Raw genomic sequence first — 27,135 nt, forward strand, 5'->3', positions numbered from 1 at the left:
GACTTGCAGACTTCATTACCGAGGGAGGTAGATGCTTAACTCATAATGATCATTTCTAGAAGGAGTCTCTGTTGCTCTCCCTATGTTGTTTACCTGGGGGCTTCATTTTCATTTGTCTAAGGCATATTTTGTTCAGAATCCCCTTTAATGATGCTATAGAAGTACAATGGGACTTCCTAACGTTTCCCTTTTAATTTTGCCACATGCAATAGCAAATATCTTGCCATTGCTTCTTTAGTAGGGAAAGGGGGGTAGGGAAAGCTCATTCCACAAGGACTACAGAATTCTACTTGGTTAGGAAAACACAGATGTTGTATCTGTAGGCACATGAAGGCAGGAGGGGAAGGTGAATGGGGAGAATACTCCAAGCTTGAGGGATAGCCTGGGGTCAGGAGGTAGAGCAGCTTGTTGGAGGAAAAGCAAGGAAGCCAATGTCACTGAATTGTGGAGTGGGGGGTAGACTGGAAAGGCAGGAGAGGACTAGGTTGTGAAGGTCTCTGAATGCCAGCAGAGAGTTTTATATTTGTTCTTAGAGACAATAGGGAGCCACTGGAGTTTATTGAATAGGGAGCAATGCACTCAGACCCGCACTTTAGTTGAGTGGAGAATGGACTGGAGTGGGGAGAAACTTAAGGCAGGGAGACCAACCATCAGGCTAGTGACATAGTGGGAGGTGTTGAGGGACTGCACCATGTGGGTGCCCATGAAAAAGAGAAGCGGACACACAGGAGAGATGTTATGAAGGTAAAATGGACGGGACGTGGCCACAGATTATTTGAAGAAGGAGAGTAAGGAAAAAAGGATGACACACCTAGGTCGCACATCTGGGTGACTGGAAGGATGGTGGTGGCCTCAAATAGTAACAGGGAAGCTCAGAAGACAAGTGGGCTGGGGAAGGGGGCAGAGATAATTGAGTTCAGTTTTGGACGTGTTGAGTTTAGGACATCTATAGGACAGCCAGTTCAAAATGTCTCACAGGCGATTGGAGATGTGTGACTGGATGTAAGGAGAGAGATTAAGGTAGCTTTGGAGAGAGCAGCTGCATTTGAATGATGAGAATGAGAGGAGAGGAAATATAGACATCTATTGTAGATCTCCTCGATGAGTTTAGCCATGAAAGAGAGGAGAGGTACAAGACGTAGCTAGTGGAGAGGGACAAATCAAGTAAGAGTGTTCTGAGGTTGGAGGGGTGGGAGTGGTAGGCATGTTTGTAGGCAGTAGGGAAGCAGCCAGTAGACAGGAAGAGGCTGAAGATAGGTGAAAAGGTGGGGATTAGAGAAAGGCAATTTCCTGGCTTGAATGAGATGACTTGCACATATAAAAGTCATTCTTGGTAATAATGTCACTTCTTCATTTGAGACACAGGTGAAGGAGGAGAAAGGAACAGAGGCATGTGGGTAATGTGAGATAAGGAGGAGGAAAGAAGAATTCTTAGTGAATGTCTTCAATTTTTCAGTGAAATACGAGGCAAGCTTCTCAGCTGAAAGTGTATAAAGAGATCATAAGACCACAGATTTGTTGATAGAATGTACCTCAGAGGCCATTCAGTCCAATGTCTTTATTTTACAGATTGAGGAAACTGAGGGACCGATCAGTGACTTACCCAAGGTCACATGGCTAGTGAATAACGTAGGATTAGGACTCTGATCTGTTGTTGTTTTATAGCTTTCAGACTGAAAGCCTGAAAGAGGAAATGAAAGTTTCTGGAACAAAGATCAAGACAACAGCGTTGGATTCATATTGGAATTTTGGGCCTTGTAAGAACTTCCTTGTATCCCTGGGGTTCGTAGAACCAGTGGTATAAAACAAAGTGAAGCAATACTTAATTGCCCTAGGAAAATCATTTAATATGCACGTACATGTTGCTTTGATAATCCAAGTCTCACAAGTCTTCTAAGCAATGGTAAAGAGATCTGAAAGGATGTTGATAAATATATTCATCACAACATTAGCATGTCCAAAGTAGAACACCACATATATCCATTTGCATTTACATAATGCTTTGTAAATGTTCTTAATTCTTTTCCATGATTGCAGTGTTGTGTATTCCTAACTAGATTGTAAAGTCCTTGAGGGCTAAAATTAAAAATCGCAAACTGGTGGAACTTCAGAATTGGTTTATAATCTACACCTGCCTCCCAAACCCTACTTTGCTTTGCAATGGTCTGGACACAGCAGGCACTCAATGATTGGTACTGAGGGACACCCTCCCTCCTTCAGAACTTAATTATTCTAATGAGGAACTTCTGCTGATGGATGACCCCCCAGTTGGATATTTCCTCCTGGCAATTGTCAGTCGGTGAGTCAATAAACATTTAGTAATCACCTACTATGTGCCAGGCACTGTGGTAAAGGCTGGGGATTCAAAAGAAGGCAGAAAACAGTCCCTGCTCTCCAGGAATTCACAATTGAATGGGGGAGACGACCAACAATTATGTACAAACAAGCAATATACAGGATAACAAGAAAATAATTAACAGGGAAAAGATACTAAGATTAAGAGGAGTTAAGAAAGGCTTCCCAGTAGGAGGTAGGATTTTAGTTGAATTCCTACATTGAGTTCTGTCTAGCCCTAATGCTTTAATATTTAAAGTCTGAACTAAAAATTGGAATGATTGATATTCATCTGCTGAACCTCAAACAGAACCTAAATAATATTTTTTTTACTGAACCAAAGTTTTTATTTGTTTGTTTATTTTTAGTAAACACTATTTAGTGAACCAACCCAGATCTGACCGATGCTCGGTTTCTAACCTCATTGAACTAGGACTAAACTAAATCATTATATTTTCTAAAATAAAATAGTGTTTCATAGGATAACATTTCAATGCAAGTCATTGATCCTTATAGTCCCTTTGTTAACTGTGCAAATTATCATCCAAAGCAAGGAATTCTAAATGACTTGCAGTTAGTGACTAAATGTGGGAGAATGTGTTTACAAATGCACATAAATTTTCCAGAAAACTCTTAATGATAAATATGTAGCAATATTTCTCTTTACTTTATTCCTGTATACATGTACCCCATTCATATGTGTGTACATATGTGTGTATGTATGTATATACATGCGTGCGTGTGTGTACATAAGTATGTATATGTAATACTGTTTGGTATTTTAATTTTAAGCTCATTTTTCAGTCATAACAGACTAAACATCTATGTATTTGTTTATATAGTTTTGACATACATACATATATAATTAAAGTTTTATTGATGCTATTTTTATCACTGTAATTATTTGTGGATATAACCTCTCACTCTCATCATCCACCTGGCACAGTCCCTTCCACTTATCGAATTGAATTGAATCGAAGGGAAGGCTATGTCTGAACTTGTAGACCAGTAAGCTCTTTAATTCAAGGAGAGCTTTAGCAATCTGTAGATACTGGTCCGAAGACAAAAAGGAAACAATTGCCTTTTGGTGTGCCTATCAGCTTCAGGAAAAGGGAAGGGTTTAAGGATGATTATAAAGCAATCTACACATGAATACAGACAACTACAATGCAAATGAACTGCTTGAGCTGGGGTGGTCAGCTCACTTGAAAAATGCTTGCCAAAGGTGGCACTAGGGTTATTTTGAGCCACACATCCAGAAGTACCCTCCCTCTGGAAGAACTGCAGAGTAAGTCTAGTTTTCTTGAGTGTTCTCTTCTCCACTTCCTGAACAACTCTTTCCACCCTGTGGAGTTTCTCCTCAGCATCTTACCCCATATTTCTACTATATTGTACTTCTCAATTGAATGTCAATTAATGCCAAATAAGGTGTTAGTGGATAATTAAGATTTCCCTGGGATAACAAGCTTAACTTGTGACCGCCACCTGCTTTATTTGTGTTGTTAAAAGTCTGGAGGGAGGATCTGCCTAATGCCCTCTCTTCCTTCTTCGGCTCTTAATTTGGTAGTCTATTCTCTTTCCTTTAGGATTCCCTAGCCCAAGCAGGTTCAAGTCACAGAGACTTCTAGGATACACTGTGCATGTTAACTCTTCTGCCTTTTGAAGAAGTGGGTCTTTTCTGCCTTTATACCCAATAAAATGTAAACTCCCTGAAAGAAGGAACTGTTTTTTCTCTGCTTCCCCAGTGCCTAGTACTGGCACCTGGTAGGCACTTAATGCATGCTCATTGGTTAACAATATCTCTCTCCCACCAACTACCCCTCCTCCATATACACTCTTCCCAACAAACTCAGATTCATTTAGTATTAGGAGCCACTGTATCATAATACGAACTACGTTGGGATTTGGAAGAACTGGGCTTTAATGTTGGACAAACTACTTCATCTTTCATACCCTAAATTTCATGTTCTTTTTTCTTTCTTTCTTTTTGGAAATGAGAAAGTTGGATGTGATGACTTCAAAGATCTTCCAGCTCCTAGTTGTTGATCTTGTGACCCCTTGAACTGGGGCCTGGGGGAATGATCAGAGTAGAGTTTTCAGGGAAGGTTTCCTGAAAGAGTGCAGTTTTGAATAAGGAGAAACAAGTGGAAAATATACTTGGGAAAAGGAAGAGAGGAAATGGGTAGAGAAAGGGAAAGAAAATTTCAGGTGAATGGTGAATGGTTTCAAGTGATCAATCTGCCCTGAGGGCATCATGTCTAGGGGTTTGTGTAGTGCCCTGGCACATAGATGGCACTTAGTAAATGCTTTTTGAATTGATTAAACTTTAATTGAACAAATCAGTTGTGCTTCTAGTCCTAGCTAGTTAGTGGTTAGCTATGTGACTTTGGACAAGTCACTTCCCACTTGTGCGGCATTAATAATTATTGCTCACTGAGTTATTAGTTTTACACATTAAGGTGTAGTTGGGGTCTGGAACATATCTAGGCCCCTGAACAAGGCGTTTCTCCACTTGGAGGACACAAGACTCTCTTCACAAAACCAGGGAGACATGATAAGGAAACCACTAGGAGAGAGAGAGAGACTGTGGAACAGGCATGGACATTTTGTAACTAGTTCTGATGTACTAACTCTTGTTAAAAGTGGGCTCTTTGATATCTATAGAGGCATTCAAAAAGTCCATTTTACTTATGGGTTTCTTGGCCTCAGTGTTTTGGGGGGAGCTCAGAGAGCATGCTGAAGTAAGAGGAACTATTCAACTCACTGAGTTTGATTTGTCCAGTGGGCTTCCTGGCATCCAAGTTTCACAGCCAGGGTAACATACATGCCATGAGTCCAAGTAGGGACTTTTGGGATTTGGGTGTGTCCTTCCTGAATGCAGACCAGAGGTAGCTGAGGGGCTGACAGCAGTCATGTCATATCTGGATATAAATTCAGTGGGACCAATGCTATGTAGGAAGTGAACCTCCCTTTCTCCACCACTTTAGTTGTAAGGGGGTTTGGGGGGAATTGTGCTCCCAGGTGTTGGAAGAAGTATTTTTATTTGTTCTTGCTGTGTCTTTAGAACAAATATCCTTATATAAAAACAAATCTAATTTTAAATGGAATTGGGAGGTGCTAGGCACTGAACCCCTAACAAAGGCAGGGGAACAGCAGAGGGGCTTGAACCAATGGCAGTAGACAAGAAATAGCCAAAGGCTCAGGGTACCTGAGTACCCTAGATAGACACGTAACAGGCCTGACCCAGAGAGAGTGAAGCTAGAGTCATACACGTTAGAAAAGAAAATTATTTTTCTTGGCCTTATTTCATCATTCAAATGCTCATTCTTTTGGCAAACATCTATTTTCACCCTTTTTTTGGGGGGAGGTACCTCCTTTAGTGCTCACATCTGGTGTAATTACTTATCAGGTAAGGAGTATTGTGTTGCAGACAGAGCAGGAGCAGACTAATAGTATACGTGTTCAGCATGAATTCAGCTTAATGACTTTGCCCTTAAAAGAGAGTAAAGAAAGGAGGCAAGTCTGGAATAAATTAGTGATAAAAAAAAAACCCACCCTGATACCAAAAAAAAAAGACATCATCTAAGAAATATCAGTAATTAAGCCTTTTAGAGTGTGTTTTGGACTAATAACTACATGTGCAAAAATACTTGTTAAACTCTGAGTACACATACTCTATAGACAGTTTTCATATTAAAGTACAAGATTCTAACCCTCAGTAAAAACAATACTTTCAGAGTGAATCTTTACTTAATCTCAACAATTTCCTTAGCTAGGCTTTGAGAAACATCTACATGGTATTAGCAAAATCTGGGAAGCGAATGTTCTATTTTTTCAGGAGTCTGCCTGAATACTCCAGATCACATACAAGGACAGCTCTGCAGCCACTCTAAGGGAGAGAACAAAGGCTAGGATTTCACTTTTGAAAAATCCGTTTAAGCAGTTTGCTTATCTAATACAGATTTCATGATCAGGGTTATCTACTGCACTGGTGTGTGTCTGTTCTTAGTTGGCAGGACTGGGCACATGTCATCCAAACCTACTTAGACACCCAGCTGTCATGGCACTATCTGGCTGAGCTATGCCATCGTGGACTTAACTAACATTAAAATCTCCCAGAAGTATGATTTCTGTCTCATTTTCCTGTTTATTCTTCTTGTCTATTTGGCTGCTTAAGTTTATTTCCAGAAATGTGACTGCTCCTAGAAATGCAGGATGTTTCAGATTTGCTGCTTTGCTAAACTGACAATTCCCTAAATGACTTCAGGATTGTCACATATACCAGATGCTATGGCTACTTTCCACTACAAAAAGAGTCTGTGTTTTGCTCTTTGGTCCCCTTGAAGGAACATGCATTTATAATCAGTAATTTCTGAGTAAATCAGCACAGTGTAATGGAGAAAGTGCTGGGTAGGAAGACCGGAAAAAGGCCTGGGCTTAAAAAAAAAAATCCTACTCCAAGGTTTGCTAGATGTGTGAACCTGGGAGTCACTTAATCTCTTGGTGCCTCAGGCAATGCTCTGTGACCTAGCCACTAAAGTTGGAAGATCTGCTTGGTGGTGAAATTTCCCTGTGACAATGAATGAAATCCCAGATACTTTAGTTATTTCTTAGTAATCATACACATATATAAATATATATATAATACATACATACATATAAATATAAAAGATGCAAATACACACAAACACACAGACACATAATATACATATACATGTTATATCTTTAATAATTTTAAATGCAAGTTCACTAGGCAACCAGTGCAACAAAAATATACATACATGGTTATATACATCTATATATATGTACACAATAAGTATGTGTATGTATGGGGAGAGAGAGACAGAGAGAGAGAGACAGAGAGAGAGACAGAGAGAGAGAGAGAGAGAGAGACAGAGAGAGAGAGAGAGAGAGAGAGAGAGAGAGAGAGAGACAAAGAGAGAGAGAGAGAGAGAGGAGTGGGGGTAGAGCATCAAGGGATTTGCCCAATGTCACACAGACAGGATATATCAAAGGTGGTACTGGATACCAATCTTCCTGACTCCCAGGTCAAAACACATATTTTTAATACATATATATGTAGATACGTATGTATATACATACATATATGTATGTGTTTATTATAACATATAATTTATAATATACATATAATATATACATATACCTGTGTATTTTGGCCTGGGAGTCAGGAGGATTGGTAGCCAGTACCACCTTTGTTATATCCTGGCTGTGTGACATTGGCAAGTTGCTTAACCTCTCCCTGTCTCATACAATCCTCTAAAACTCTTTGTGTCCTTCTGCACTGATATAGGAAGTTCCTCACCAGAAACTCCCTATACCAATGAAATTACAAATCTGGCCCCCATACACACATACACACACACATGTGCATTCCATAACATGTGGTTTTGAGACCACCAGGAATTGCTTCCCATGTTGAGAAAAACTTGGCTAAACCACTGAGGTGTCCCACAACGTTCCATCTCATACTGGTTGATCTCTCCACAGGCTTACAGCCAAATGAGACACTAAGTGTGTGCAGCTTCAGGAAATCTAGAAAAGAAACTATAGCTCTATTAGCAGAGGAACCTATACAAATTGTTCTAAAGAATATCATTTCAGCAATGTCTGACTTCATTCGAGCTGAAAAAGAAAGAACTGCTCAGCCAGGCTTGGAAACAATATACTAAAGAGACTCATGGTACTGTTTCCCCCTTGAATTTTTGTGTCTGTAAGTCTTCATTAATAAGTGCTTTTAAAAGGTTTCTATGTTAAATTGTACAAGTTTTTATTTTTGTTGTTAGAAGAGGGCCAATGACATGGAGGGGTGACGTCTGGACTCACATGTGGACTGGATTTAAGTGAGGCAGAAATGCACAAAGTTATCACCATCACTCCTTCTTTCAGGCATCAAAGTCCAGTGATGATTGGTGGTGAGTGGGATGCAGTGGACAAATTTGGCATTTTTTTTTTTACCAGGGCATAGTCACTGTGCTACCAATTCTTGTAGCTACAGGTAAGAGGTGGGCGAGAGGTGCACACCAAAGGTGGATGTGCAGCCTGGAAAAGGCTCAGCAAGCCCTCACACCAGAGGCGCTAGTCTTCTTGAACCCGTCATACCCATATGAGCTTTAGTTAAGCACCTATTAGGTGGCACAGTGGATGGCACACTGGGCCTGGAGTTAGAAAGACTTGAGTTCAAATCCAGCCTCAGACTCATCTGTGTGACTCTGGGCAAGTCATTCAACTTATCTGCCTCACTTTCCTCAATTATAAAATGGAGATGGTAATATCACCTAATTGTTGTCAGGATCAAATGAGATGATAGTATAAAGTGCTTAGTACAGTGCCTGGCACATAGAACTGACAATACAAGGTAGCCCAAGCCCTTCAAGAAGAGGTAGAAGAGACCTTAGAGATCTAGTTTAGATGGGGTAGCTAGGTGGAACAGTGGATAAACTGGTACAGACTTCCTAAGTTCTAATCAGGCCTCAGAAACTTACTAGCTGTGTGACTCTGGGCAAATCACTTAACCCTGTTTGCCTCAGTTTCCCCATCTGTCAAATGAGCTAGAGAAGGAAAAGGCAAACCCACTCAAACCGCATCTGCCAAGAAAACCCCAAATGGGGTCATGAACAGTCTGACATGACTAAACAATAACATTTTAGAGCAGGGACCACTCAAAATGGGAAAATAATTACCAAAATAAATTTTAAAATCCAATAAAACATATATTACATTCCATTTTTAAAAATTTATGATTTTTAACATTTTTTTGCATTCCAAATTCTCTTCTCCCCTCTGTAAGAACAATGCTGCTTGCCGCTACTGTGGTTATGTAAGACCAACGACACCAGCACACAGGAAGGCTGCTAGCACATGTTCTTTGATCTGCTTTTCTAAGGAAAGCAACTTTAAGGGGTTAACAATCTCACTTTAATCAAACATACATATATCATTTACTTAGTTCATGGAGGAAAGCCAGGACCCTGAACTTCAGGGCAAATACAAACAGAAATAATATGAACAGAGCAAACACACATAGTTGTCAAAAGACAGGCCTCTAGCTGTCTGACCAAAGAATTACATAGTTACCAGAGAGAGAGGCGGGGGAGTGGGGCTCCAGGGGCTACTCAGAGTCTCATCTGGTCACATCACAGGACACTCTTCTAGTAACCTCTGAGTTTATATACCCTGTTCAGGGTCAAAGGGCATCACAACCATGCCACTGAAACCTATGTGAACTAGGCTTTCTTGTTTCTTAAGCAGGTCATCAAAGACACCCGATTTAATCAAAGAAAAAAAGGCCAGACTCATCAAAGGCACTTGATTACCTCAGTGCTCCAAAAGAGAAAACAGTAAAAAAGTCACACCTTAATTGCCATTATACCCTCCAGTGGGGGGGGGAGCAGCACCCCCACCCTTTGAGAAGGCAGGCATTATGATATATTATACAAAAATTATTTCATTTTAAAGTTAATATGCTGCCTACGGGGATCTTTAAGTATAAAGTAATGCTCCCCCACCCCTGATTCTATCTGAGTTCGATATCCATGTTCTAGTTTAACTTACCCCTTGTCTTTTGGATAACTGTAGAGGTCACATAAGTAGCTAGCAGCAAAGCTAAGCTTCAGCTTGGCTTCTGCGACACCAAAACCAGCACACTTTTCAATGGACCATATTTATAATTTGCATATTTATACTGTAGTACCCAGTACCCTTCCATTCAGTGGTTGCTATTGCTTGTGGCTTTGTTAATTTCAGGTTTGCTCTAAGATGAAGCAGATTTACAAGTATTTGTTCCTAGATCATCTCTCTAAGGACTCGAAGGGACTCAAGATGGCCATTGAGTCCAGCTCCATCATTTTACAGATGGGGGAAATGAGACCCAGAGAGGTGGAAGGGCCTTGTCCAAAGTTACATAGGGAGTAAATGGCAGAATTAAAACTCAGGTCCTGACTCTCAAGTTGTATTCTTTTCACTGTACCAGGCTGCCTTCCCGTGACAAATGTGCCCAAGTCACTCACACCTCAGTGTCTCTTCACATGCAAAAACCACAGAAACATGGATGTCTACATGACCAAAATGGATTTTGTTTTAATGTCAAAATGTCAAATATGTGATTGCAATGTTTATATTTTCTAAGAATATTCAACATTTAGTATTGGAGGGTAAGTAGCTTGGCATTATACAGGGTGTTCCTTAAGTCTGGACACATAGGCAAAAATGCATATTTTCAAGAAATGAAATTTTCAACATTTTAATTGGAATATTAACAAATAACATCTTCAATATGATTTCCATCATTTGTGATGCAAAAGTTGGCGCACTTTACAAGATTCAAATGAACTCAATCAATAACTCCACATTGCTATCAATTTTGGCATATTCACTGTTTATGCATTCAGTCAAGTTGCATCTGTGATTTTCATTGAGTACACCTTCTCCTTTAGCATACCCCAGAAAAAGAAGTCGCTGAACAACACAGAGTCTTTGGTGAAACCGTTAATGAGATGTTGATGAGATTTCCTATGTGTCCAGACTTTAGGGACACCCTGTAGAAACTGTGATGGGCTTAGTCAGGAAGTTGTTGTTCAGTCATTTCAGTTGTATGCAACATCACATGATCCCATTTGAGGGGTTTTCTTGGCAAAGACACCAGAATGGTTTGACATGTCCTTCTCCAGCTCCTTTTACAGATGAAGAAATTGAAGCAAATAGGGTGAAGTGACTTGCTCAGGATTACACAGCTAGTGTCTGAGGCCACATTTGAACTCAGGAAGGTGAGTCTTTCTGACCCAGCACTCTTTCCACTGCCCCACTTGGTAGCCCTACTCCTGAAAGACCCAGATTAAAATCCTGCAGTGGACACTTGTTTTGGGATGAAAGACAAATCACTGAATTTCTGAGTTTCATGCAACTCCCTTAGACTCATCTACTAAGTATAGACTTATCTATAATGTTTAGACAGGAAGAATGGCAGCACCAAGAAATTCATAAACCCTTGTGCTGATATATTCACCATTTTATTGCACTTCCTGAATTATTGGATGTTCCTTCTAAGCCAGGGCAAATGAATGACTGAATTCAAGAAATACTGTACCATAAGCTTCCATGTGCTTGGCAAGAATGCAAATATAGCTTTGAGTCTTAAGCACTCAGCAGCATTCTCCCAAGGAAATGGAGTGTTTAAACAAGGAAGCCTTCTAGCTGCTTTCCCCATCCTAGCTCAGTTTTCTGTTGCTGGCCTTCCACCTCAAGTAAACAGCTAGCAAATAACCTTTCACACTTTTAAAAAAAAATGACACTGTTAGAAGGCATCCTTTCATACTTGATTTGTGGTTACATTTTTTTTTTTTTACTCAGGTTTATGCAGAATTCAGGACGAAACTTTTATGTATTTATGTCACTCTTTTGAATTAGTTCTTTTGAGTAGTTATATTGCACATGCTTCTTTTTGGTTTCAGAAAAGCTAAGATCCTAAAGGAAAAGAAAGAAAAAGAAAAAAAAAAAAAACCTCTGAGAATCATGAGCCAGCATAAACCGGCATGAAAAAAAAAACCAAACTCAATACCTGAATCACAGAATAGGAGAGTTGTCTGGGACCTTAGAGTCATAGACTCCAAACCCTCCTCATTTTACTACTGTGGAAATAAGAAGGCCAGAAAGGTAAAGGCACTATTTTAAAGTTATTGGCTAGCAACAGGGTGACTCTGGGTGGAATCCTCTTTCCCCCTCACTGTTTTTTCCTCATTATCCCAAGTTTTCAAATGTTATTTGCTTCATTTTTCACGAAGCTCTTGCACTGAAAGGTGACCTAACATTATCTCATTCAAAAGGACTCGCAGTACTGATTAGTTCTGCCCACTAGTATTTTAAAAAGTGTTATATGCCAGTCCATTCTATCTTGGCAGGAAATACAGGACCTTTAATTCAGGTTTTAGGGTCCGAGAACTTTGTCCTGAAAAACTACAGGAAGAGGGGGAGAAAATTTTAGAGCTACTTTAAAAAGGGTGGTGGGGGAATTCATATTTTAATTGGCTAATATTTAATGGGAAACAAGATAATGTTTTTACATGTAAATGTAGGCCCTCTTCCATTTGGGCTGATTGAACCAATACCAACCTTAATGCCAGCAACAAAAATCAAGCTGGCTTTTGTTCCTCTTTCCTTCCCTTCCCCCCTTTCATTCCTCCAACCACACCTCCCGGGTGGGATTGGGGAACCTGGTGAGGAGACAATTAGCGATAACGGGGTCAATCTGCCTTACTGAGTGACCTACATTTGCTTCAATACCACAAGAGTGGATGGGATTAATCAACGAGTACACACACACACACACTCTCTTTCATTCCCTCCCTTCCTCCCCTCTGCCTTATAAAACTTGTATTCCTTCACACAGGCACTCCGTTCTCAGGTTCGTTTAGGTGCCAAGCTTCAGGGGTTCAAGAGCCAGGGGCAAGTAGTAGCTAGACCCTCTAGTTTACCCTTTCAGCCCTTTCCTCACTGCCCTAGGACAACTCGCTGTGTGGCAAAGTCTTTATGCGCACTCCGTGGACTGGTGCTTTAGAGGCACAAGAGCTGGCCGATGGGCACCCGACAGAGGCCAGCTCCAACGAAGCTGACGATCAAGGAGTTGGGGGAGAAGGGGAGGTTTAGGTAAAGGCTGAAGGCGGATACAGGAGGTCTTCGTGAAGCGGGAGAGGAGACTCCCATCCAAGGAATACGCACTAGCTGGCCGCACACACTCGCCCCTCCAGGTGCCTGCTCAGCCCCAGGCTCCGGCCGGGGGCGGCCCGGCCAGCTGCCAGCGGCAGAGTCGCGCGAGGCGGGGAAGCAGCGCACGTCCGGGCTCTCGTCCAGAAGGGCCGGAGCCGAACTCTCCTCGAATCCAGCCCCGCTCCTCCTCCTCCTCGCCCGACGGACGCCAGGGAAAGCTGCAGCAGGTCTGCCGGTTTGCTGGCAGGAGGAGGGAGGGAAAAGCAGAAGGAGGAGAAGGAGAAAGAAGCACGCCTGAGGCCCAGCCGGCGCAGGGGGCAGGGCGCGGCGCAGGAAGGGGCCGGCGGGTCCGGATCTCCGCCACCCCCCGCGGGGACTCATTGGCCGGCGGGCAGTGGGCAGCCGGGTGAGTGGCGGCTGCGGCGGCGCCGGGAGGGAGGCGGGGGAAGGGGCGGCGGCCTCGGCGCTGGTTGGGAGACGGCGCGGGGGAGGGGAGAGCTGGGGGGCCGGGCTGGAGGCGGGGCCGGCGCGGGGCGACGGGGAGCTCCGGTGGAGAGCAGGCGCCGGCGGCTGCTGGAGCGGAGTTGGAGGAAGCTGGGGGCTGCGAGCAAGGCAGCGGGAGAGCGGCGGCGGCTGCGGCTGCGGCAGGAGGAGGGCGACGACGCCGCCGCGGAGAAGGGCAGCGAGGCGGCGGCTGCAGAGACGGCGGGGCTACTGCTCGCGCATCCGTCCCGGGGGTGTCTGCGGGAGCGCGGAGGCCGCGCGAGCAGCGGAGTCAGGCTGCGGGAAGGTAGGGGAGCCGGCGGGCTGGGCTCGGGGCGTGTGCGCACTGCTCCCTCTCTCTTCCTGTCACCGCCGGCCGCTTCTCCTAATGCCTGGCCGCTGCTGTGCTGCGGGCTAGCGGTGTCCGGGCCCCTGCCCCGCAGCCTGGCCGCTCCGTCCTGGCCGGTGAGGCGCGCGTGCTGCCCCTTGGCTCCCAGGACTGCGCTCCGCTTCCGTGCGCGCCGTCGGGGGTGGAGGGTCTTCCTTCGCGCCTTCCTCGGATCTCCCTGCGCCCCTGGGTGCCTTTCCGGGGCGGGGGGCAGCTGCGGGTTCCACACTTTCCCCAATTCAAGGAGTCTTGTTTCAGCCCTGGGTTCCCCCGGTCTCCTCTCGCAGGTTTTTCCTGGGCTCTCGACTGCTGTTACTGCTGCTGGATCTCAGGGCGCTGGAAAGCGGAAGGCGCCCTCCCGGGGGAGCTGCCCTCTCGCTTCGGGGGGTGGAGGGCTGGCAAGTGGTGGTCTAAGCAGCGAGCCCCTCCTGGCCCCTGCCTCCGGAGTTTGACGCCCTCCTCTTCCGGGGTGGGGGGAAGTGGTGCGGGTCCGGGGAGCCCGAGTGGTGCCCGGGAGCCCCCGCCGGGCGTGCATTGTTTGGCCCTGGGCAGATTGTCGAGTGCACATTCAAAGACTGGGGGTCGTTTTGGAGTCTCCCAGACACCCAAACGTTTGTTACATGGTGCCAGACTGGAAGGCCTGCCGTGCAAGCAACATGGAGACGGGGTGGGGAGGAAAAGTGAGGATGTGCAAAAGGAACTGTAGCGTCTTTGGGAAGCGTCAGTCAATTTCACTCGGAGCAGAAAATAATTAATTGCAAATCTTTAAATAATTGCTCCACTCCCTCCACCTTCTCAAACCACCCCCACCCCCCGCAGCCTCCCCCCCCCCCACCAAGAATCCACCGCTTTAAAAAATATAATGCACTTTTGCAAGCGGCATTCAGGCATGATACAAGGGAATGAGTCGAATGGCCGTCATAGTGTCGAAAGCAGAACTGTGTGAAATAGATTTGAGCTAAATACTACTCTATCTGGGCTGTCGCTGTCTTCTAAAGATCTGTCTACCGTTAGATCTTCTGGTGCACTTTGCAGCAGTGTTGTGTGTGATTAATTTTGTGTTTTTTCTTCTTTTCCGGGGTTTTAAAAAAAATGTTTGGGATTTTTTCAGCTAGAAATGCAAATGATCAAGAGAGCCCTTAGCTTTTGAATGAAGTGTGAGGTTGTCATTTCAGCGTGGATTGCCGGGGCTTTTAGCTTTCAATGAGAACTATGCATGGATAAGGACAAGTCTTGGGTTTTGTGTCAAGTGGAAAAATGCTAATTCTTTGTGGGTTGTGTAAGCTTTTTAGCTGTGTTATCCTGCAAATACAAAAGCTTTCCGACTTGCACTTTTTCAGTGGAATAGCAGTTTTGAGTCTTAAGATGCATTATGTTTCAGAAAGCTTTTAAAAAACAATAGGAAAGTAAGTTCTGCATCTGTTAGAGGCAAGAGCTCGTTCTGTAAGTTACGAATTAGTGCTTTCTTTTCACTCACTTTTGAAAACTAGAAGCTCAACGCCACCAATCAGCAAACATTTAAATGGTGCCTACTATGTGCCAGTCGCTGTCATTGACAGATCACAATGTTATTGGAAAAGAGGATTTTTGGAGTTAGTAATTATGACGTGCAGATAGTACTAAATGTTCATGTGATATTCCTAGAAATCTAACTTGGCCAACTTCTAGAAGCAAGTATTTTACTCACCAAAGAGCAAGTATTTTAAACATAATCTTTTCCGCTAGAGGACCTTGATGGTATGGTACGGTGACTTTAGTCTTGGATAATTGAGACTAGAGTTTGGGATCTAATTCAAAAGATAGACTGGAACAGGCTGTCTTGCAGAAGTGTTGAATAATTCCACTGCTGACTCTGAGTAGGAAGCTTTTATTTGCCAGACAGTGGTAGACTCCAGAGGGACACACTGCTTTTTCCATAGGGATTTATTAATTCTTTCACTTGACTGAATGGACTAGGAGACTGTGTGCTCCAGAGGATGGACTAATACTGGTTTTAAAATGGCTACAGGTTTTAATTTTATTACCTTGACTTTGGGCCTGCTCTTGAGTTGCAAAATTGTGGTCTGTGCAGACAAACATCTGTTGTTTCCTACTTTGATATCTTTTTGGTATCTTTTCATATCTGGCGTAAGTGACAAAAGATTTAGTTGCCCATTGTTGGAATGGCTTGATTTTTTTAAAAGTTTTTTTTTTTGTGTTATGTTTTTGATCTAAACTGTTGGTACAAGATACGCAAGAACCATAAATTGTTGGTTTTAGGAAGCAGAAGTAGTGTGTATTGTCACAGATAATGCATCTCGTGATTGCTGCTGGCAGGTTTTAGAATATATCTTTATCCAGAGAACATTTCTTTTAGCGTCTTTTTAGAGCAGGGGACCTTTTGGGAGAAGGAGGAACAAAAAAAAAAGTGAGTTGTTCTCAGGTTTGTTTGCAGTGGGCTTAGGGGTTGAAGCTTAATTTGCAATGCCCACTTAATTATCACAAGTCACTATTTTAAATATTTTTCCATTAAAAAAATCTAGTGGCTGCTCATAGCCATTTTTACTTTGGTATGCTACTAATTTTCATTTTTTTCTTGGGGCTAGTTCAGGAAATTTTTGAAAAGAGTCTGACAAATGAAATTGTACAAAGACAAGGTCAGTAAAACAAATCCATTTTAGACTCCTTTTTCATTAATAAGTTTTTTTCAGGCTTGTGAAATATCTAGTTTTAAATGAGGGAGTTACTGAGCAGATTACAGAAGTTTGGTTTGGTAGAGATTAAGGCAGGTGAGAAATGTCTGTGTTGTATTACTATTGTTATTATTAAGATCATTATTAATAGTCTCCAGTGTTTGAGGTGTAGGTGCCTGTTGATGACTGGATGGTTGCTTGTATTCCTTGTTCTCCCATTTTCCCAAGCGATTTTTTTGAGAGAATACAAATTTGCTACTAATAGACAAAGAGAATAGAGGTAGTGATAATGCAATACTGATTTAGTGGATCCCCCTTCCCCCTTAGAAGATAGTAAGGAATTCTTCAACCCCTCCAACAAAACCTAAATTGTAACTCAGGTTTAATATCTGGGTCACTTGTCACAGTTTTTTTTTTATTATTCCTGTCCTTACCTGCCATGCTTTTAGATAGTTTTACAGTGTTTCCTACTTAAAAGGAAGGAAATTAGAGGCTGTTATCTACAGTAAACCAAATAACATGAAGATAGCATTCTAAGAAATATGCTTGTTTGTTTGACATGGGTTAGATTTTAAAGAAATATTGAATCAGTGAAGTGTGGTTTTTTCTTTAAGGAAAAAAAACATACAACTGCTAATATCTTATCTCAGAGTGCCTTTTAGCAGTTATATTCAGTAACCATTATTTTGATTAAAATGTGTACCCATAGTTTGATATAGTGAAGATGAGTTCCAATTAAAGATGTCTCCCACAAGGTATGTCTGTTGTCTTTTTTTTTTTTTTCCTCACAGAGGTCACAGTTGAAAGTGAGTGGAAATTCCTTCAGTGGGAGCTGTAAATTAATAAAACTCAGGTGACTTGCCCCACCCTCTTTCTCTTTGCTTTCCTCCTTGGACTCCAGTGATATAGAAGTGAGGTGATTGGCAGGTTTTAGGGCTATGAGTAGGCAGCTGCCTTTGCTCTGAGGTTGAACAGTGGTGACATCTATGAGTGCCTTTGGGTCACCATGGTGACCTCGTGATAGAGGGACAGATCCCCACAGGTGTGGATCAGACACTTTGACCCTGGACTCCTCCTTTGACTTTCATGTATTACCTTTCCACATTATTTTTTTTTTAAGTCGGTAGGGGTTAAGTGACTTGCCCAGGGTGCCAGATTTGAACTTAGGTTCTTCTGACTCGTTCTCTATTCACTGCGCCACCTAGCTGTCCCTCCTTCTAGTGGACAGTGCTGCTTGGTGAGTCAAATTCCAAATCATAGAAAGAAATTTTAAATTAAGCTATCGTTCTGGGACTCAGCAGGAGGAAAGGTGTTGTCATACTTACAGAAATTGGGGGGGGCAAGTCTATGAACTGAAAGCATGGAAGCAGCTTTTACTCTAATTAGGTGATAAGATCTAAAGTACCTTTCTGTTTCTTTTGACTGTGATTATCCAGGGATTGTTATGTGGAAGAACTATGTCTTTTTTTTGGTGCTCTAGACATAGGCCCTTGTAGTCACAAATTGTGAAAGTTATATCCCTTCTATCATTCCCAGGTTCTAACCATGTAACTCCTAATGGATACCTTATGACACCTACCATTTCCTACAATAGTCTTTCCTTTCTGAATTTTTTCTAACACTGAGTGCTCTTATCAGGCTAGCTACTCAGTTAATTGGTAGACATCTATTAAGCCTGGGTATACAGATTAACACATAATTACATATTGTGTATTAGTCTTGTTTGGCCACCTAGATTGTACATTTCCTGAAGGTAGGGTTTGTTGTTTAGCCAATTAGTATCTTTCCTTGGCAAAGATAGTGGTGTAGTTTGCCATTTCTTTCTCCATCTTATTTTGTAGATGAGGAAACTGAGGCACATGGGGTTAAGTGACTTGCCCAGGGTCACACAAGCTAGTAAGTGTTTTGGGTCTGGATTTGAACTCAGATCCTCCTGACTAGGGCTAGCACTCTATCCACTGTGCCATATTATCTTAATATATTACTTATTTACCCATATACCATAGTAATTCGAATTATGCCCGGCATGGTGCCTTTGGACTCAGTTATTCCTAGCCCATTTTTATAAAGTTGAGATGATTCAGTAGGTTTCTTAGTGTTGTGAATTTGGCCTCTTTTGATTTAGCTGTCTTGGTGGATTGAGACAGAGGTAGTGGGCTGTAGTTTAGAGAGGGTGGCATTGGAGTCAGGAGGCCTGGGTTCAACTTCTGGCTCTGCCATTTACTAGTTGTGGGACCTGAAATGGGGGTGATAATAGTACTGCTTCCCAAAGTTGTTGTGAGAAAAGCACTTTGTGATTATTAGATTTGTATTTAATAAGAGCTCTGCTCAAGGGAAGAAATGTATCTAGGCATACCCAGCATAATTTTGTCCTGAGCAGTGCCATAGCGAAGTAACATTAATGATATCCCGTAATCAAACTATTGTTTGGAATCCTATTGTAAAAAATCATTTGGCTGATTACCCATTTATAATTGGTTATTCGGCGGCACAGTGGATAGAGCCCATTTCCTTCTCTAGCTCATTTTACAGATGAGGAAACTGAGGCAAACAGGGTTAAGTGACTTGCCTAGGGTCACACAGCTAGTGTCTGAGGCGTGGTTTGAACTCTGCTCTTCTTGATTCTAGGCCTGGACCTCTATCCACTGCTACACGTAGCTGCCCTAGGCTAGAATGTAGACTGTGTCAAAGAGAGGTAATGTGTAATAAGCCTGGGAAGAGGTTGTAGTCTGCTGCCAGATTGTGAAGGGCTTTCAGTGCTCAACAGAGGAATTGATATTTTTTTTGGATGAAATTGGGTACTGCTGGAGCTAATTGACCAGGAGAGCAGCATGGTCAGACCTACTATGCTTTGGGAAACATTTTGGCAACTATTTGGAGGATAGATTGGGGTGAGGAGAGAGGCTGGAAGCAGATAGACTGATGAAGAAATCTTTGGCCAGTAGTCCATGAAGGAGGTGATAAGGACATGAACTAAGGTTGTTGTGAGTGCAGAGAATGGAACTGATGTGAGAAAATTTGTAAATGTAGAATCTTAAAGACTTGGAAAGTGTTTGGATAATTAAGGATGACCCTCAGGTTGTCAGTGAGGTGCCTGGAAGTAACCTGGGTGACTTGGAAGAAAGGTGATGCCTGCAACAGAAATGGGGAAGTTAAGAGGAAGGAATGGTTTTGGGACAAAGATAATGACTTCTTTTGGGACATGTTGAATTTGAGGTGTCTGTGGGACATCCATCCCCAAAATGGAGACTCTTTGACTGGATGATTTTGATTTTAATTATTCTAAATAAATGTGTTTGGAAAGGTCCTATTTCAGTTTGAAATTCCCTTATCTCATCATAATCTATTGTCATTCCCCTCTCCTTCTTCCTTGTAGCCCTTAGACCCTCTTCTTCATCTAACCTATAACTTCCAATCCCTTGACCCCTCGCTTCTTTCCCAGGCTATTACCCCTGCACTTGCTACACTCTCCTCCCTTTTTCATCTTGACCCCTTGGTGAACCAGTTCAACTTTGCACTCCTCTCCTCTTGAGTCCTTTGCCTCCTCATCTTATCTCTGATCTTGCCTTGCCAAGCCTCAGCCTTGGATCACTTCCACTTTCCTCCTACACACATGTTGCTGAATGAAATCAGGGAAAAATCATGAAACCACTCTGAGTCCATTACAAGGAATTTATGATACATAACCCTAAGCGGAATCTCACTGCTGCAAGGCAATCCTTTTATATTCCTCTGCTCTCCACAAAACCTCCTCTTAACCTTTTCATTCCTCTTCAAACCTCTCATCACTCTCCTCCTCCTACCCTCTCAGCTGAGAACCTTGCCTATTATTTTACTGGAAAAAATTGAAGTCTGGGAGCTCTCCTCCCCTCCTCCTCATCTCACATGACCTCCATTGCTTCTCCCATTATCCCCTCCTTCGCATGTGTCTCATATGAAGAGGCGGCCCTTATTACCAAGCCTAACCCCTCTACATCCGCGAATGATCCCATTCCATCTTGTCTTCTCCCCAGCAGATTGCCCCATCTCTCTCAATTGATCCCCACTTCTCAATGACTTTCAGCCTCTTCTCGTCTGCTGGCTTCCTTCCCACTGCCTATAAACATGTCTGTGTCTCCCCCATCCACAAAAACCCTCACTTGATTTATCCATTTCCACTAGCTATCATCCCATTTCTCTTTTACCTTTCATGGCTAAACTCCTTAAGAAGATTATCTAGAATTGATGTATCCACTTCTTTTCCTTTCAGTCTTATTAACTTTCTGTTGTCTGGCTTCTGACTTCATCATTCAACTGAAATTGCTCTCTCCAAAGTCAAAGACCTCTTAATTACCAAGTCTTAAGTCTAATGTCCTTTTTTTCAGGCCTCATCCTTCTTGACCTCTCTGCAGCCTTTGATATTATTGATCCTTTTTTGGGGGTGGGGTGGGGCAGGGCATTTGGGGTTACGTGACTCACCCAAGGTCACACAGCTAGTAAGTGTGTCAGGTGTCTGAGGCCGGATTTGAACTCAGGTCCTCCTGACTCCAGGGCCAGTGCTCTACTGACTGCGCCACCTAGCTGCCCTGACATTCTGGATACTCTCTTGATTTCTGTAGTACTACTCTATCCTTGGTGGTTTTTTTTTTCCTTCTATGACTTCTCCTTCATTTCCTTTGCTGGATTTTCATCCACATCATGGCCAATTAAGGGATAGTGTTCCCCAGGGCTATGTCCTGGTCTCCTTTTTTTTCTTTCTGGTTCCTTCCTTCCTTCTTTCCTTCTTTTCTTCCTTCCACATGCCTCAGCATCTCATTTCATGATCTTATTGTCAGCTGTCATGGAATCAATTATCATCTCTATGCTTGTGATTCTCAGATCTACTTATCCATGCCACAGATCTGCTAATCTCCAGATGAAACTCATTATCCCCCCCCCCCCCCCCCCCACCAAACTTTTACCCTTCTGAATTTATTTACCATTGAGGGCACCAATATCCTCCCCCTCATCCAGGCACCTCATTCTTTATCACACCCCATATCCAATATTCTTCCAAGTCCTGTTGATTTTACCATTGCAACATTTTTTGTATACACCCCATTTTTTTCTCCCCATCTTGGTGCAGGCCTTCATCACCTCCTATCTAGACTGCTCCAGTAGATTGCTAGCTGGTTTCCCTGTCTTAAGTCTCCCCATCCAATCCATCCTGCATGTAGCTGTCAAATTAATCTTCTTGAAGTGTGGGTCTGACCATGTCACCTTCATGTTTGGTAAACTGGTGGCTCCTAATACCTCTGAAAGCAAACATAAAATTCTCTGCTTGGCATTCAAAGCTCTTCACAAGGTAACCCAATCCTAAATGCACTGCCCCCCTCTCCCCAGCACTGATCCAGTGACACTGGCCTTGCTGTTCCTCAAACAAGACACGGTTTACCTAGTCCAGGTGTTTTCACTATCTGTTGCCCGTGTCTGGAATGCTCTTTCTCCTCATCTTGCCTCCTGGCTTCCTTATAAGTCTCTGTTGAAATCTCACCCTTTACCAGAAACCGCCTCAATGCTAGTGGCCTTCTATTGATTATCTCCAGTTTATTCTGTGTATATTTTCTTTGTCCATAGTGACATGTATGTTGTCTCCTCTATTATTTAGATTGTGAACTGAGAACATAAGCTATCTTCTTTGTATCCCCAGCTCTTAGCACAGTGCCCGATACATAACTATCAAAAATGTTAATGAACTGACTGTTTACAAGTGTGTGTGTGTGTGTATATACACATATATATAATTTTGAAATTTGCTAAGCATTTTAGAGATGCTAATTTATGTGCTATAATTTATGTGTTATCAAAAGGTAGTTGACTTCACTTTGAAAGACAGATTTTGAAGATGCAAGAAATTGATTCTTTTTTGTATTGGTTCACTCTTCATGTCATAGAGATTTTCTTTCCTTGCTTTGTGTTCCAAATTCTACCCTTAAACATGTGTGTAGAATTTATAGTGCATTTTAGGTAGATTTGTGGTTAGTTAATCAATATGCAAAGCTTATATTTTGAGACTTCTAGTCAATGTTTCATATTATCTAGTAACCTCCCTATTTTAATCCATGTTCTAAACTGTCTGATGTATTTTTTAAAAGATATTAAACTCGGCTTAATTTGGAAAGGCAAAAACTTGCTTTAGTATTGATGATCGTGTGTGTGTGTGTGTGTGTGTGTGTGTGTGTGTGTGTGTGTAGAATTGCAGTATTCTTAGCACAATTTAGAGCTACTTTTTCTTAATGTTTTCTGCTCCCAATCCTGTTGGAGAAGAGAGCTTGACACAATGGCTAGCATACTGGACCTTTCTTTAACCTTTTGCTTACCTTTTCTGGGTCTTAGTTTCGATGTTTGTAAACAATGAGAAATAACCTACTTCTACTTATGTAAAGTGTTTTGCAAAACTTCATGCTGTCTAAATGTCAGTTATTATTAATATTAAGTTATTTTTTAATTCGAATGTGTTACACTTAGGCTTTTGCCAATTATCCATGAACAGGAGTATGCTTAAAAAGCTCTTAAAGCACTCATACAATTCTCAGTTTCTTTTTGAACATAAAAATATTTTATAATCCAGAATTTTTAATTTTAGTGGTGAGATAATATACGTTCTCTAGCTGATGGTGTGGCATGCCCTCCTGTGTTAGCAAAGTTTAGTCTAAAAGACTGAGGCGTAAAGTGTACTAATGGGGATCAGGACTTTTACACATTAAAATTAGATCAGAACAAGATCATTCTTAATGTGTTGTACTAATCTCTAGTCCTTGTAATATAGTCTTAGAGTTCTTAATAGGAAAAAAAATAAGCCAGCCAAAAGCCTTTGTCTTAAAATTTTGCAATTGTAATTTGAAAAGGTCTCAATGGTAGCTAATTGATACAAACAAAATAGGTGATCTGTTGCACAGTAGTGAAATACTGCAACACTCCTATGCCAGATAAACATAACTGGGAAATATTTAACAAAATAAATGAGAGACCAATAAAACAATGATAATATTATACTTTAAAACAAAGTCAGTACATGGCCTGCAGGGATCCTTATGTACAAATTAAGAGCCCCAGTTGCTGTTTGAATTTGACCTCAGACTAGCTGTTTGGTTCTGGGCAAGTGACTCAATTTCCCATGGTTTCAGATTTCTCTAATGTCCTTTCCGGCTTTAAATCTATAAGCCTCTGAAAAAGAACTTTGAATATTAAATTTGAATAGAAATTATTTATTAGACAGTCAGCTATGATAGTAGAAATGGCATTGCAAGGCTCCACAGGCCTTTTTTCTCATTGTGCCTCAACCTCTTAATAGCTATGGGACCGAAGGCCAGTCACTTACCCTTTCCTCCCCATAATTCCCTCATTTGTTAAAAATTGAATAAAACCACTTGCTGTCTATGACAAGTGACTATAGTGGAGATCAGATGAGGTAATGAGTATAAAGTTACATCACTGATACCTGTTAACTATTTGTTTTGGTCATACCTACCCAGTTGGACAGGGTGTTTTCTTAGTGACTTGGGAGATGAGCGGCCTGCCAATCTGTATAGCTTGAGTCCTGAACTGTTTTTAAGAGTCTTTACCAAGCCCTGACCAATTTTTAAGGCTTTTGGACTAGCTGGAGTACCAACAGGAGCAGTGTGAGGAGGAAGAGGAGGTGGTGGTGGTGGTCCAGTGATAACAGCAGTAACACCTGTGATTCTGGATTCCCTTATGTCCCTTGTCTTACGTGAAGTTGAAGGGAGAAATCTTTTCTTCCGTAGCTCAGGTGGAAAAGCCTGACGTAACAGTAAGAGAAATGAGATGGCGGCAGGAAATAATGATTAAAACTTATATCTGCATTGTGCTTTAAAGGTTGGAAGACACTTTACGTACAGTATCTAGTTTGAGCTTCATAGTATCCAGTAGGTTATTCAGGGATAATAATCCTGATTTTCCAGATGAGGATTTTAAAAGAAAGGAATCATTTTCCTAGCATCATATATCTAGTGAGGATCAGAGGTGAGATGTGAACCCAGTTCTTTCTGACTTAAAGTCCATAATGGGAATGTCTGAACATAACAACAGCAGGGGACAGGGGAGGGGTGTCACCAGACTTTCAAGAATAAAAAGTATTCCAGCTTTACTTATTTCCTCTGATTTAGTTTTTTCACATGCCAATAACAAATTTTAGCATTTAGCATCTTAAGACTCCCCCAAGTTGCATTCCCTTTGCTACCTTCCCAAAGCAGTTACAGCCACTGGGAACTGTAAACTGTGAGACACTTACACCCTGGGAACCTACAGACTGAAGCTGTTGATAGGGAGCTAGGGCCAGTCTTGTAGAACTGGCTTGGGCAGCCAAACAAGTCAAGTGTAGGCCCCCAGGGGCTCCATTGGAGTAGGAATAACAGTGAAGAGAAAAGGGAGGACTTTCGGGCAGACTCTCCCATAGCCTTCTCCATTCATTTCTTAGAATCATAGAGTTAGAAGAAGAGAGCTTCTTAACTTTGATGTGTGTCATAGATCTCTTGGGCAGTCTGGGGAAGTCGGTGGGGGGACCCCTTCTCAGAATTATGTTTTTAAATGCTTACAATACATAAGGTCACAAAGGAAAGCAATTCTGTGGAAAGAAAGATGTAATTTTTTTGCCATCTGAATTCACAGACCCTCTGAAATCTGTGCATGGATGTCTCAGGAATGGGATGCAAAAAAAAGTCCCCTTTGCAAACCTTAAAGTGTTATATAAATGTGAGCTGCTATTATCATCACCCTCCTCGCAATCAAAAGATGTCATCAAAGCGATCTATGGCTGGAAAAGGAAATAAGATACAACAAGAACAAGTGATAACAGATGGACCGCCTACATGCATCATTTGTGCTCCTTATAAAGCTGAGAGACATGAAGGAAGATCCCCAGCATGGTGGCTAGACTCTCTAGGAAGGGTTTATGGGAGTACAGGAACAATAGACAAAATGAGGGTAGGATGGAATGTTGGTTTTAGAGCCAGGAAGACCTGGGTTCTAACCCTGCCTTTCTCTACTTAGTTATGTGAGTCTGAACAAGTCACTGAATACTCTAGGTGGGTCCAGCAACTACCTAGGACTTACTGAAGTAATAGAATTTTGGTGGAGGGAGCTCCCTATGTTGACAGCATCATAGTGTGTTCATATATGGACAAAAAAGCACAGGATGAGAAGGCATGAATGGATCAGGACGTGCCCCGTGCAAAGGAGAGATTCTTTGAAGTCTGCAAGTATTAAGGCATCCTGGCTCCCTCTGAACGCAAATGTTAAATCACTGCTTACCATAGATAGACTTGAGTATATAGAAAATGAATTAATATTTACTGAAATGATCTCACTTTGTTTGAGTGGCTCTCTTGTAATATATAAAGAGCCCAATTTCCATAGATGACAGATTCATGTAGAAGACCTGTTGAAGCGGTGGTCAGTAATACCATGACTCCCAATAATGACCTCTTTAGGTTTCTCCTAATAACAGTCAGAGGCAGAGAAGTTTCTAATTTGTACTTGGTTCTTTTTAGTTAAAAGAAAATGGTAAATGTAAAAGAATAAGCGATATATATTTTTTTGATTTGAAAAAACACATTTACTAAGTACTGTGCTGAATGCTGGAGATAAAATAGAAAGAGCGAAATGGTCCCTGCCTTCAAAAAACTTGTAATCTAAGAGGGGAAGACAGCATATATTGTTGAGGAATAGGCAGGGAGGAATTGGTCTAGGAAGTCAGGGATAGTGAGTGGAGCCATAGGGCAATTGATTGATATGAACTTTGTGGAAATGGTAGTGTTGAGAGTTGGAAAAAGGGTAGAACGTGAGATAGTGGGGTCTGGGTGGAGCTAGATATGGAGAATTCTGGCCAGTCAGGGGTTCAAGGTGGCAGGGCAGGATCTAGAGTGCCCATTCTGGATCTGAGCATGCATTTTGTGGAAAATGGATTCTCCTTTGTATGTTGCACTTCTAATTTCCATGCCTGTGGCAGTCTACAGCTGGGCAGGGACTCCCTCCAGTGGCTTTTGGCCTCCTGATTGGAAAAAAAAAATCTCTACCTCTGCCTCCAGACACTCGGAGATGTGGACATTTTTATGAGTTCTGGGCCTCCATTACAGTAGCACCCTAAAAGTTTGGTTCTAAAAAAGTGCCTTTTGTTAGTTTACTTGATCCTTGATCTGTCAAAACAAAGTTGCTCTCTGAATAGATATTAGACAAAGGAATTTTCTCACCCTTGTGTAACCTGGTAATTGCCTTTATTTTTTATTTGATTGGATTGAGACATAAAACAATAGAATTCCAGATGAATGTTCTTGCTACAAGAAGATTTCCATGTTAGTAGTTTTTTTAAAAATATGTAGCGATCCTAAGAGTGCCTTCGGAAAGGGCTAAGATTTTAAAAATCTGTGGAAAGATGAATACATTTTGAAATGTCAGCATGTAACCATTTAATTTATAATTAGATTTTTTTTTTAAAAAAAGATCAGAATTTTAAATGGCTGTGACGCTGAAGTTTTGAAAATGTGTCTTCAGTCTGGTATACTT

At 41.9% G+C, this 27,135-nt stretch overlaps 1 protein-coding gene across 1 annotated transcript in view; it reads left to right on the plus strand.

Moving 5' to 3' along the window:
* The first annotated feature begins 13,578 nt into the window (after positions 1-13,578).
* Positions 13,579-27,135, plus strand: part of PIK3R1 (phosphoinositide-3-kinase regulatory subunit 1) — a 98,991-nt gene continuing 85,434 nt past the window's right edge. The window contains exon 1 of the mRNA XM_036762391.1: positions 13,579-13,843. The gene's annotated coding sequence lies outside the window, so the exon portion shown is untranslated. The remainder of the gene's footprint in view (positions 13,844-27,135) is intronic.

Source organism: Trichosurus vulpecula, chromosome 1 (genome assembly GCF_011100635.1).
Source record: "Trichosurus vulpecula isolate mTriVul1 chromosome 1, mTriVul1.pri, whole genome shotgun sequence".
Taxonomy (NCBI): Eukaryota; Metazoa; Chordata; class Mammalia; order Diprotodontia; family Phalangeridae; genus Trichosurus; species Trichosurus vulpecula.